Raw genomic sequence first — 13097 nt, forward strand, 5'->3', positions numbered from 1 at the left:
GTATTTGGCACCCAATCTTTGCTAGTGCCAGTCGTGGACTTACGAACAAAACCTTGGAGCCTGGTAAGTTTTTTTGTCAAATTAAGCACTGGCTGGGGATTGCTCTCATAGGAAGCATATTGCAGAACACCTAGGTCCCTGACTGGTCTTGGTCAACTTGATTTGTTTGTCTATGCCTCATTATTGCTTATCAACCCAGCCTCTTCGAGGTGTAAATGCAGTTTATCAGTTTAAGTGATGTACTTTTTGATACTTTTTACAGAATTAGGCATATTGCGTATGGTTTTATCTCCAAAGAGATTGATTGCTGTCCATTTTTATTCGAGGACCTTTCATTGTACAGAACCTCCTTGTTAGTGAAATACACTGATTGCTACTCAAACTAGGGTGGTGAGCCAGGAACAAGTCCTCTGAAAGCTTTAGACATTAGCATACAGGAAATATGTGGTCATGTGTTCCCAGCGGTTGCTGTATCATTATGCATTTACTGCGTTTGCCACATAATCCACCATCTGCTGCATAACTCGCAGATTTTAACAAAAAATGTTTCAAACTCAAACGGATGAAACGTTACTAAAAGTGCAGCAAAGGTCTTGTTACAGTGGTAGACCATTTGTAAAGGTTAACTGGTCCCTTTTCAGCTGCTGCCAGGAGTTAAAGTAGTACTAGCAACACACAACCTTGGTCCCAAAAAAATTATGATGCGCTAAAATGATCAAACAGCAGAAAATGTGTTGCTTAATGCTGCATTAGCTACCTTCTCTTGCAATATAATTTGGTCAAATCTGCTGTATAATTTTGTCATCCACTGCCACATAATCCCAGTGGCTCTAAATATACATGACTTTCACTTGTCGCAAGCTAAGATTTGTTCTGCAGGCAGATTTCATGAGAGGGGTTGCTGAGGGGAAGGGCTATGGTGGCCCTCAACCCAAGTGTGGGTGATGCAATTGTGTTTAGGTGCCAATCCACTTCAGTGCATTTCACAATTTCTCCATATCGGATGGTTCTTAACATTGACATGTTGCTGGGATTTGGGCATCACTATGTATTTATTGCAGGGTTGTCCAACAAAAGACCTCCGATGGTTGTATCCTTACAAAAGTTTCATATTTTCTGGATTACCACTGACTGTGTGAATACGATCAATATACATTAGTTTAGAACAATTTTATTTGACCTGTATTTGCTCAAAAACCTGTTACACAACCAGCTCTCCTTGACGACTTTTGGGTACACTAGTGATCCAATAGGGCCAGGATTGCAATAACTGATAAACCAACTGTATCAGGAGGTGAGGGTGCATTGTGGGGAAAAGGATCTGCAATCCAGTTGATTGACAGAAGAACGAGCAAATCAAATGTAGAAAATCAGCGAATGCACTCGGGTTTAGATGTTACAAGATTGAGAAGTGCAGCGTTGTTTACTTAACAGGGGATATTCCTAGAATCAATCTTGCATCAAGTGCTCTAAACAAATAACATCCGTGCGCAGAAACACAATAACTCTCCATAAGGAACGCCAGTAGATTTAATAACAACCAGTTTACCTTACCAGGGAGCTGGAATTATTAAATCCAAGACTCCCATAAACAACCGCAAATTACTTTTTTGAAGAGAGATGCATAATAGTACACGAAGCATAAAAGGAGGTAATGGAGTTTAATTAAGTGTTGTTCAGCTAAATCACGCACATGAAAAAGCACAACGAAGTGGAAAGTACACACACGAGGCAGCTCAGCTACAAAAACAGGGGAGAGGAGCAAATGGCGTCTTCTAAATTTGTCTACCAGTCAGCAGTTCAGAGAGGTTCTGATGAGCCACGCATCAGTGCTTTCCTGATGAACGAAAGCCCCTGTCGTTCTGATCCTCACTGATTTTAATTTTAAACATAAACTGGACTCCTATTTATTTTTTTACTTTTCACGCCTTTACGTTTGACAAAATGTGTCAAGGCTTTTTACGTGTAAATGACAAGAAAAAAATATTGCTTATGGAAAATTGAAGTTACTTTGAATCTTTAAGAGCTCCTAGCGCCACTCTAACGCCACATTAGCGTCATTTGTTTACACTAATGTGGCGTTAGAATGGCAAAAACGGCACGCCATGTTTACAAAGTGACGCAATGCATGCATTGGGCCATTTTGTGCCACTTTTAAGCTACAATATGCCTGTGCCAGGCATAATGTATGCCAAGGGGGCCTTCCCCTGTTAGAAGGGCCAACAAATGGCACAAGGAAATCTAAAAGATTTCCTTGTGCCATTTGTTCAACACTTTTAATGCTTGCTCAGAGCAGGCATTAAAGGGAGGCTTCCATTGCTAACAATGGGCCTCTGGGTGCTTTGCAGGAGTAGCGTCAGAATTCTTGAGGCTAATCCTGCAAAGCGCCAGACTAGCATCAAAAATTCCGATGCTAGTCCCCTAACTACCGCCATGGTGCACCATATTTTAAATAAAGTGCAACACATGGTGGCAGTAGGGGCACTAAAAGGTGCAAGAAAAGTAGTACTGCACTGTGTGCTGTGTCACTTTTCTTAAATATGCCCCTTAGCTTTTCTTCCTATCACTGAAGCTGGTTTAGTCAACAAAAGCTGAGACAGAGCGTGCAGATTGGTGATGGCTCTTCATAAGCTGCTCATTGTAGCATTTCAAGGTTTTATCACCCTCAAGGTCTAGGGCCCTTGAATAATCAGATGGAGACATGTGTTTGGTGATAGCAGGTCATGACCATGTCAGTCCCAACTCTGCGCTTTTATTCCTAGCCCCGCGATAATGCTGGGGAATACTACTATCTCACACACGTGGGTGACTGCTATGAGACCACCCCTCTCAGGACGGCAAGCTGGAATTGACCTACAACTCCTTGGGCTGTGGAGACTCTTCAGTCAGTGACCCAGAACGAGGGGACTCAGGCAGCATTGTCCAAGCTTCATCCTCTGGTGATAGGTCAGGGTCATTGGGAGTACTTAACGTCTCACTGGGGGGTCCTTGGACTTTCTTGAAGAACAAAACTTTTTGGGTGACTATGTGCTCACCCTGGTGGGCTGCGATCATAGTGCCTTGGCATCTTAATGCAACCTATGGGTGTTGTTCAAATGGCAGGCAAAACCGACTGCCGGGATATCAGTCTTTAATGAACACCCAATCTCCTCATCAGATTTCATCACACTTGGTGTTAGAAATGGGGTCCTTGGTTGACAGTCAGGTTACCCCCTGTTCAAGCAAAGACCCTCACTCTAGTCAGGGTAAAAGAGAATCACCCTCAGCTAACCCCTGCTTACCCCCTTGGTAGCTTGGCAGAGCAGTAGGCTTAACCTCAGAGTGCTAGGCGTAAAGTATTTGTACCAACACACACAGTAACTCAATGAAAACACTACAAAATGACACAACACAGGTTTAGAAAAATAGGAAATATTTATCTAAACAAAACAAGACCAAAAAGACAAAAATCCACCATACACAAGTCAAGTTATTAATTAAAAATCAAAAAGAGTCTTTAAGTAGTTTTAAAAACACACTAGAGCTGCTAGAGTGAAAATGTACCTGGTGTGCGTCAAAAATAACCCCGCACGGGCGGGCGTGCGTCGAAAATAACTCCGCACGGCGGTACTCGAGTCAAAAATCCAGCCGCACGATGAGTTGACGATCCAGCCGCTCAGGTTGCGATCTCCCAGCCTCCGTCAGCGATGCTGCGCGTCGTTGCTCCTGCTCCGTGCGTCGCTTCTTCGGTCGCGTTTCCTGCGAGCGTCGTTTCTCAGCCACGGAGCTGGCGGCGCGTCGTTTTTCAGCCGCCGATCGGATTCGCGTCGATCTTTTCCCCGCATGGCGCTCTGTGCGTGGATTTTCTTGTCTTTAGGCTGCCAGCTTCTCCTTTCAGGGTCCCAGGAACTGGTTGGGCACCACAGGGCAGAGTAGGAGTCTCTCCAGAGGCTCCAGGTGCTGGCAGAGAGAAGTATTTGCTGTCCCTGAGACTTCAAACAACAGGAGGCAAGCTCTAGATCAAGCCCTTGGAGATTTCTTCTCAAGATGGAAGGCACACAAAGTCCAGTCTTTGCCCTCTTACTCTGGCAGAAGCAGCACTGCAGGAAAGCTCCACAAAGCACAGTCACAGGCAGGGCAGCACTTCCTCCTCAGCTAACAGCTCTTCTCCAGGCAGAGGTTCCTCTTGATTCCAGAAGTGTTTCTCAAGTCTGTAGATTTGGGTGCCCTTCTTATACCCATTTTAGTCTTTGAAGTCACCTTTCTTCAAAGGGGACTCACACCTACTTGTGAAATCCTGCCTTGCCCAGGCAAGGCCTCAGACACACACCAGGGGGTTGGAGCCGGCATTGTTAGAGGCAGGCACAGTCCTTTCAGATGAGAGTGACCACTCCACCCCTCCCTCCTAGCAGAGATGGCTAATCAGGAAATGCAGGTTACACCCCAGCTCCCTTTGTGTCACTGTCTGGTGTGAGGTGAAAAACAACCCAACTGTCAAACTGACCCAGACAGGGAATCCACAAACAAGGCAGAGTCACAGAATGGTTTAAGCAAGAAAATGCTCACTTTCTAAAAGTGGCATTTTCAAACGCACAATCTTAAAATCAACTTTACTAAAAGATGTATTTTTAAATTGTGAGCTCAGGGACCCCAAACTCCACATGTCCATCTACTCTCTAGGGGAATCTACGCTTTAATCATATTTAAAGGTAGCCCCCATATTATCCTATGAGAGAGACAGTCCTTGCAACAGTGAAAAACGAATTTAGCAGTATTTCACTGTCAGGACATATAAACCACATTACTATATGTCCTACCTTATCCATACACTGCACCCTGCCCTTGGGGCTTCCTAGGGCCTACCTTAGGGGTGCCTTACATGTAAGAAAAGGGAAGGTTTAGGCCTGGCAAGTGGGTACACTTGCCAAGTCGAATTTACAGTGTAAAAATACACACACAGACACTGCAGTGGCAGGTCTGAGACATGATTACAGAGCTACTTATGTGGGTGGCACAACCAGTGCTGCAGGCCCACTAGTAGCATTTGATTTACAGGCCCTGGGCACCTCTAGTGCACTTTACTAGGGACTTACTAGTAAATCAAATATGCCAATCATGGATAAACCAATCACATACAATTTCACACAGAGAGCATATGCACTTTAGCACTGGTTAGCAGTGGGAAAGTGCTCAGAGTTCAAAAGCCAACAGCGACAGGTCAGAAAAAAATAGGAGGCAGGAGGCAAAAAGACTGGGGATGACCCTGCATAAGCAAAAGTCCAACACTTGGCATTTCTTTTTTCTCTTGCTCTGCACTTGGTGGCCCTCCTCCTTTTGAGGACTTCTGAATCATTTTCAGAGATGGAGACAATATTGGGTGGTGGGGATTCGTGTTAGGTACAACACTCCCTATGCTAGCATGGCCTGGAGCTTGGCCAGTAGCTGAATGAGGTGTCTGTCGGCATTTGAGCAAAAACCCGTAGATGGCACTTTCCACTCACTGGCTGGCAGCGTGAGTTAAGCGAATCACCTTGTTCTCATGAACCTCTCCACCTCACCATTGGCTTGAGGCCATTTAGATGTGATCTTACGGTGTTGGATGCCCCAGGATTTGAGGTATTTTACAAATTCTTGGCCATGGAAAGGAGGTCCATTGTCTATTTTTACAACTTTCACTATACCATGGTTGGCAGTGACTTTCTGCAGCTTTGCTATGAGTTCCGGGGCTGCTTGTGATCCCATTACATCGGCTTCCCGGTATTTGGTGTTGTCGTCTATGATGACTAACACATGTCTGCCATCTAGGAGATGGCCAACATCGAGACTGGTATGTTCCCATGGCATGTAAGGGCCTTCTTCAGTAAGAGGGCCTAGGCACTCATGGTGGAAGCCCCACAGTCGTGGGTGAGTCTCCATACTTAGGGCAGAATATCTGCAATAAGAGTTCTCATTGCAGTGATTCTGCCCCGAGTGCGGTGACTTCCCCCCTGGCTGCGGGGCCTCCCCAAGAGTGTGGAGGCCTTTCGTGAATCAGGCCCAGAGTTCTTATACTGGCTTCAGCCTGCCACCCTCCCTCTACCCAGGATGTGGTGTTACAGCCAGAGGTGCCTATTTAGGAACTGGGGAACTAGGTTTAATTCTCATCGCAAATATCCTGTGATTCAGGGCTAATCGCTTAATCACACACGTGCCTATAAAAAAAGAACGTGATCTAGTGTAATGTAACTGGTGCTCATGAAAGCTCAAAATTACTTCGGGTTGAGTTTGGGTTATATAAAAACTGCACTTAGAGGTTAAAACCAAAGCCTTATCATAATGAAACTCAAATAGATTCTCATTTAGCGGCTGATTTGTACAAAGTTAAACCAGAAAATATTGATAAATCATGGCTACTTCACTTACGTTGTGCGATCTTAAGCAAATATTTTATTTCACCAAAACTCTTTTTTTTTCATGATCACTTAGGAAAACACTTTTAAATAAGTGAGTTCAGAATATCAGTTGTTCAAAAGGTGTGGTTAGGAAAAAACAAAACATTCTGTAAGTTTCACCGTCACGTAGCTACATATAAAGTAACACGCAACTTAAATAAAAAATAAATAAAAATAGCAATACTCAGTGTCAAATGCACTAAAGTACATTATGAAAGTCTATTAGTTAGTACACTTCAGAGGTCTGCATGTAACCAGACAGCCACAGAATTAAATTTTGGTTGGTGCAATGGAGCATAGTGACTTGTGTATTTTAAGTGCTATGAGGTTACAGCCTGAGACATAAAGCACTGTAATTATGTAAGTCACTTCTGTAAACTTGCATTACACACAGTATAAGACAGATTGCTACAAAATGCGCAAAAGGTTTTAGGATAAAATGGTGCTTCCAAATATAGATTTTAATAATACCAAGACTGTACGAATTTTTTTTTTTTTTACATAACTGTCCCTTCAGTACCTCAGCAGGGATAGTGAGCTCTATATAAATACAATAACAAATAAAAGTGCTCACTTCACAGCTCAGTTGCTAACTCTTTCCACTATGCTAAAAAGGAATAAACCTTTGCCATCACAAATTTTGGATCAATTTAAGCCAGAACAGGCTCCAAAGCATGCTTTACATTTGTAGGTTTTACTCTTTACATTTGCAGATTAACTTACTGCGCACATTGGTATTTCTTGAAGGCCAGCAGGGACCCTGTCAGGAATGCTTGTTTAGCTGAATACAGGACTTCGGTTTCACAGCACAGGAGACACACTGAATGACACTTTAGCGGAATTAATTGAACTATTGGAATTAACCATCACTCCTGCTGCTACTCAAAAGAAGGAGAGGAAATAGTATGAAAAGGAGAGAGCAACAGGCCTAGGACGGTTGGGGAAATGAAGAAGGAAGAAAGAAAGCAGTTAAAAGAAGGGAAAGTGTATTCAACAGTGAAGGAGAGACAAGAGCACTCACCCCAATAGTCATGTGGTCTGGCGCTGCAGTTTAACAGTCCACAGCGCTTCCAACTCGGCACAGCTGCAGTTCCTCAAATCACCTCTCTGCTGGTGCTGGAATGCTCTAAACAGAATGCATGAGAGGTAGAAGCATGTGCAGTGTAAACTGCTTAGAGCACATGACAGGCCATCTTGCTAATGCGGCAACCCCTCCCTTTCCATGTTGTCACACTGTGACAGCTTTAGAAAGGGAGGAGTCTGTGGTAAAAGGCAGCTGATGATAGACAAGCAGCCCCGGGTGCACAGCAACAATACTGTACACGCCTGGGTCTGCTTGTGAGTGCGACGTCGTTTTTAAACTTTATTTATGGGCAGTCCCAGAGGACCCCAATTATTGCAGAATCAGGCTAGCAGTATGTCAGTCCATGTTGCTTAGCTTTCCTTGATGTCAACTGGCACATGAACACTAGCACAGGTGTCTAATTAAAACTGCCTGACTGCCTGATGTCCCTTTTGGACAACTGACTAGGCAGGCCAAGGCAGTAGACGCTTCTTAACATGATTTAAATATGATGGTAATTGCTTTTTGTAATTACCGCCCATAACATATTTAATTGGATGGGTGCAGTCCCGCACCCCACCCCAGAAACTGCCGCAGCCCAGGAAGTGTCTAACTTGGGATGTGTTGGTGGCTGCAGGAGCCTCTTGGACATCTCTTACTTTGTCAGGATCTGTCTCTATGCCTTCTGCGGAGAAGATGTACCCAAAGAAGCTTATCTTTTGTTTGAGAAATTTGCATTTGTCTTTGTATAGGGTGAGACTTTTATCCTCTGAAGGAGTCAACGTAGGTGCTTGTGGTGTCCTTTCATAGACCTTGTGTAAATGAGGATGTCATCACTGACATTAATGAGTTAGAGTAGGCCACTGGGCATTTCGTGGATGGTGTTTTGAAAGACTTCCATGATGCTTGAGATGCCAAAGTCAACGCTGCAGTATCGCCGCAGCCCTACATGAGTTGAGAAAGCTGTTATATATGGTGACTCCAGACGGAGTGTCATTTGATGATACCCTGTTCGAAGGTCGACTTTGGAAAACCACTGAGCACAGTTCAAGGAAGACATCCACCATGGGAGTCAGATGTCGCTCTTGTTTGATGGCAACTCTGGGAAGCCTCATGTCCACGCACATGTGTACCTTTCTGGGCTGCTTCTGTTTTTCATGACTATGATCTGTGAAACCCAGGGGGTGAGTCCTGTTACCTTCTCAATGATGCCGGCCCATTCTAGTATATTTGCACAAGATGAAATGCTATGCGTGGTGCCTCAATGTGATTAGAAGGATGGATTGTTCAAAATGTAGCTTGACCTCTTTATCACACAAGCAGCCGATGCCATTGAAGACTTCAGCAAATTCTTCAAGCAGAATTGAGATTTCTCCTTCTTGTACTTCCAATGTAAACATGATTAGTTCCATTGCTTCTGCTGTTCATCTGCTGATCAGCATGCCATGCCTTTCCTTGGCTAAGTAAACAGTAGAGTTAACTCTGAATTTTCTATGGGACATGGGTGACGGAAAGCATCCTGGTAGGGGTATCGGTTGTGCCTGGCCATGGGCGAATACTCTGATATTTTCCCTTTCCAGGGGCAGGGGGTTTTCAAAGGTGTAGTAGGTGTTCACTGACATCAATTCAATGAAGGCCCTGGGTCGATGTAGTTGTGAGTTGATGGTTTCCTATTTTAATCTGGTACTGTGGGAGAGGGCGGCGTTTGGAATGGGTGGCTCCAATGGCAAAGGCTGTGTGAATAACATAGACCTCCATGTCATCATCCATGTCCTTTGAAGTGTCACGGGGGCCTGAGACTGCTTGAATTGTTTCATTGGGGGGTTTGAAATTGATGGTGGCAACAGACTTAAGCAAAATGGTTACACTTCCCCTAGAATCTTTCCATTTTGGTGCTAGTGTAGATGGGGCTCCATCAGCAATGAACGGTTCTATTGCAGGGATGGATGCCATCCTAATGGGATCATGGAGATGAGATCACAGAGATCCTGGGGCTGGGTGTGAGATGTTGTCACCCTCAAGGCATTGCAGGTCGAACTCCTTTGCAGCACGAGCACTGTCGCCAGTGGAAATGTGCGACAGTCACCAGACCAAGTATGTCTGTAACGTATACCTTCAGCTGGGCCAGTGACCGGTTATTTTACAAGTTCTCGACCCCTTGTCGCTCATGGGTTCTCAGGAAGCAGAGTACAGGACAATGCGAGTGAGGATGCTTGTGCCTCCCGTCGCTTTGTATTGACAATGGTGCCCTGTCTCTGATAGGGTGGGTGCTTGCTTTTCTCTTGTGAAGCAGTATGACGTACCTTCCTGGAGAAATGCTGCAGTGCACTATGGCAGGAGAGGCAAAGTCACTATGTGTTCAGGGTAGCAGAAAGTCTTTCATTGCCTATTGGCAGTGTTGAATGACTCTCATTCAGGTGGTGGGTGCACTTGTGTGGTATTCGATTGGGGGTGCAGGCCCACTTACACCCTGACAATGAGTGAGTCTTGTGCATTTTTTTTTTGTGGGCCCTTGTGGCGGTACAGACGGGTGGGGCAGCTCTTCCACAAGTGCATGATCGTCTCTGGGGAATCTGCACAGCAGGAGACTGGAGCAGGGCTGTGCACGTGCAGTATCGGGTCTCAGGCTGCCACGTACATCGAACGGAGCTTGAAGGTGCTACAGGGGATCACAGCAGCCTAGGTAGTGAGGCTGAGCATTTGCTCACTGTGCTTAACAGCGAGACACGGGTTGTGTGCCCGCCTTGTCGCTTGTGTAGCGTGTAAAGGTTTTATTGCCTCCAAGGCCCATGGCCCTTGAATAATCAAATGGAGACGTGTTTGTTCATAGCAGGTCAAGACTGTTTCAGTCCCACCACTGTGCTCTTTTATTCCCAGCCCTGCATTACGCTGGTGCATACCACTGCCGATGCACATGTGGGTGACTGCTACAAGACCACCCTGCCCAGGATGGTGAGGTGGTACAGTACACTCATGGCTCAGAAAGGAAGCATTCATGTTCTAAATTAATGCCCACTCAACCCAGCTATTTTTGGCTTTCAATTAACAGATATGCATCAGTTACCAGGTCTAGTACTAGGTGAACATTTAATGACGGCAGTGAAATTTGCATAATTATTGACTTTCAGGCAATGCGAAGTTCATGAATTTTTACAGAACTTCCCATTACACAGTTATGTGTTACTTTTTAAAAGCAAGCACGGAACTCACATAAAAAGGTTTCACAACTCAACAGCAGGTGAATGGCGAATGTCTCGCTAAAACGCATTTTCTGCTTGAACCAGACTCCTTCTAGTATCTGGTTAGACTTTATATGTGAGTGGTGAGCACTCGCTTGAGAAAAGTTATGTGCGGTACCATCACACCAAATTTAACTTTGAAACTATTATTGTGTGCTATTTTCATAGTTTCTCAAAATGTCACAGGAAAGAAAAAGGTATTGCACTCTTTTGGCAACAACAATATGTTTGTCTTTGTTTTAGGGTACTATAATTTCAAAGCTGTTTTTAATGCATTTATTTTTAGAATGCACTATGAGTTGAACTGTCCAGAGGTGCCTGCTGGCTTTGATAGACCCAGCCACACAATGGTGGTGAAAAGCTGGTGGTGCCAGGGATTACAGTCGCAGCAGAGACTACTACAGGCCCAACAAGTGGGAGGAGTGAATTCTGAACATGTTGCTAATAAATAGATATATCATAGCGTACAGGAGTGCATGCAACAGTGTACAGCAGAGTGTGATATGATCACGCAGGTACACATAGAATAAAGTGTAAGAATGCACAAAGTAGCGGCTATGAATAGTCTGATGGACAGGGTGAACACGATGAGGACTCTTGTAGAAATTAAACAATATTTAGGAGATCACACAGTTGCTCTTGTACATCCATAACACAAGGAGAGGATAGTGAGGGTTCCTGCAATGTATACTGTGGGCACAGAAATAGGTTTTGAACACATATAATAGAATGCATAGTAAGGTCTCTGTTACCCATAGAATACTGTACAGGCGTGCACAGGGCCAGGGCACTGGTGTGTAACGCATAATAAATAGGGATGTACTTAGCAAGAGTACAAATACACTTCAATGCGAAAGATCTGATATCATAATCATGCATGTAAGAGTACAGAGAGGGGTGCTATACATATAGAACAATGTATAAGAGAGCAAATTGTGGCCTTTGATACAGAGCATAATATAGGAGTGCATGTGGGGAGAGCTGTGATCAGAGAATAATGTGTAGAAGTGCAAAGTCTGCTACATATAGAATTATGTACAGGAGAGAGCACACTGAAGGCTCAGGAATTTATAGACTAACGTTTTGGCGTGCAAGCTTTGAGGGCCTTGGCAGCTGGCACAAGTAGGATAACTTACCGCGCAGTATATTACTCATCAAAACCATATGTGTTTGTGCCATCTTTTAATGGTATGACAACATATTCTGACAGTAGCATGTTCTCTACCTCCAATCTGAAACAGGCTCACACTTTCTTTAACCCCGACATAGTAGCAAAATTTGAAAGGATCACTGTAGGTAGAAGGTATATCAGTGCAAAACGCTCCCATTGTATTGTTCTTTTCGTGTCTGTATGTTGGTAGTATGACCAGGCCTTAAATTAAAAATCAAGGAAGGACAAGTGGTTGAGTGTATGGCCGCCATTCTTTGGGAAATGCAACCTATTTTTTCAAGCTAACTGAGGTATTTCAAGTACAAAATCATGCTCTAGTTTAAAATAATGTCATGCATGTTCAGCAATGTTTTTATAGAAGTCTGTTCTCCTTTATATATATGTTGTTGTTATTTCATACCATTTACAACAAAAGCGTCTTGACTGTTCGATTTTAAACTAAATAAGGAGGAGGGAGACAGCATGATACAAATAAAATATTAATTGTCAGTGAGGAAGACTCCATTGTAATGAGCACTGGATAATCAGCGTTGCAGCAATGCACTAGTGAAGAGGTGCATGCAAGAAAGAGGAGCGTACAACATTCGGACATCAGGCCCTGTCGAGTATTGACTGGAAGTTGAACAGCTGTGGTGTAAGTGAAGGCAAGGTGGCACCAATCATAATGAAGCATCTTAGGTGCTGTTCCTCCACCATCCACCTTTACTTGCTGCTACAGACACTCTTGGTGTTTGGTGGCAGCTTGCTGTCCCCAATCACACGACCTCTGCTGCACACAAAAGTCTGGCTCCTCAAAGGGCTGATGTGCATTGCTCTGTGTCATAGCCCAGACCATAAAGTGCCCTTAGGTGTTAGTTCAACCTGACCACAAGATGGGCACCCAAAACAACAAATGGATCGGGTGACCATATCAATCTCAGGTCTTGCACTTGAGTCCTGACAAAAATATTTAAAAATGCTTATAGCAGTACAAAAAGTGATTGTTTCCACTAGGCAAAGCACGTAAGCTCTAAATAATCAAACGTGCTGTAGTTCTGTGTGCTTTTGAGATGTAAATAGCCCCTCATGTCAGCAGTATTAGTATACAATGCATCAGAACACTGTGGGACATAAACAAGAACAGTGAAGAAAACCATTCAACCAAGAAAGGACATCTGCGATGGACAACAAAGACATCTTATCTTGACCAAAGGGCTCACTCAAAGCCCACTCTA

Source organism: Pleurodeles waltl, chromosome 5 (genome assembly GCF_031143425.1).
Source record: "Pleurodeles waltl isolate 20211129_DDA chromosome 5, aPleWal1.hap1.20221129, whole genome shotgun sequence".
In the NCBI taxonomy this organism is placed as follows: Eukaryota; Metazoa; Chordata; class Amphibia; order Caudata; family Salamandridae; genus Pleurodeles; species Pleurodeles waltl.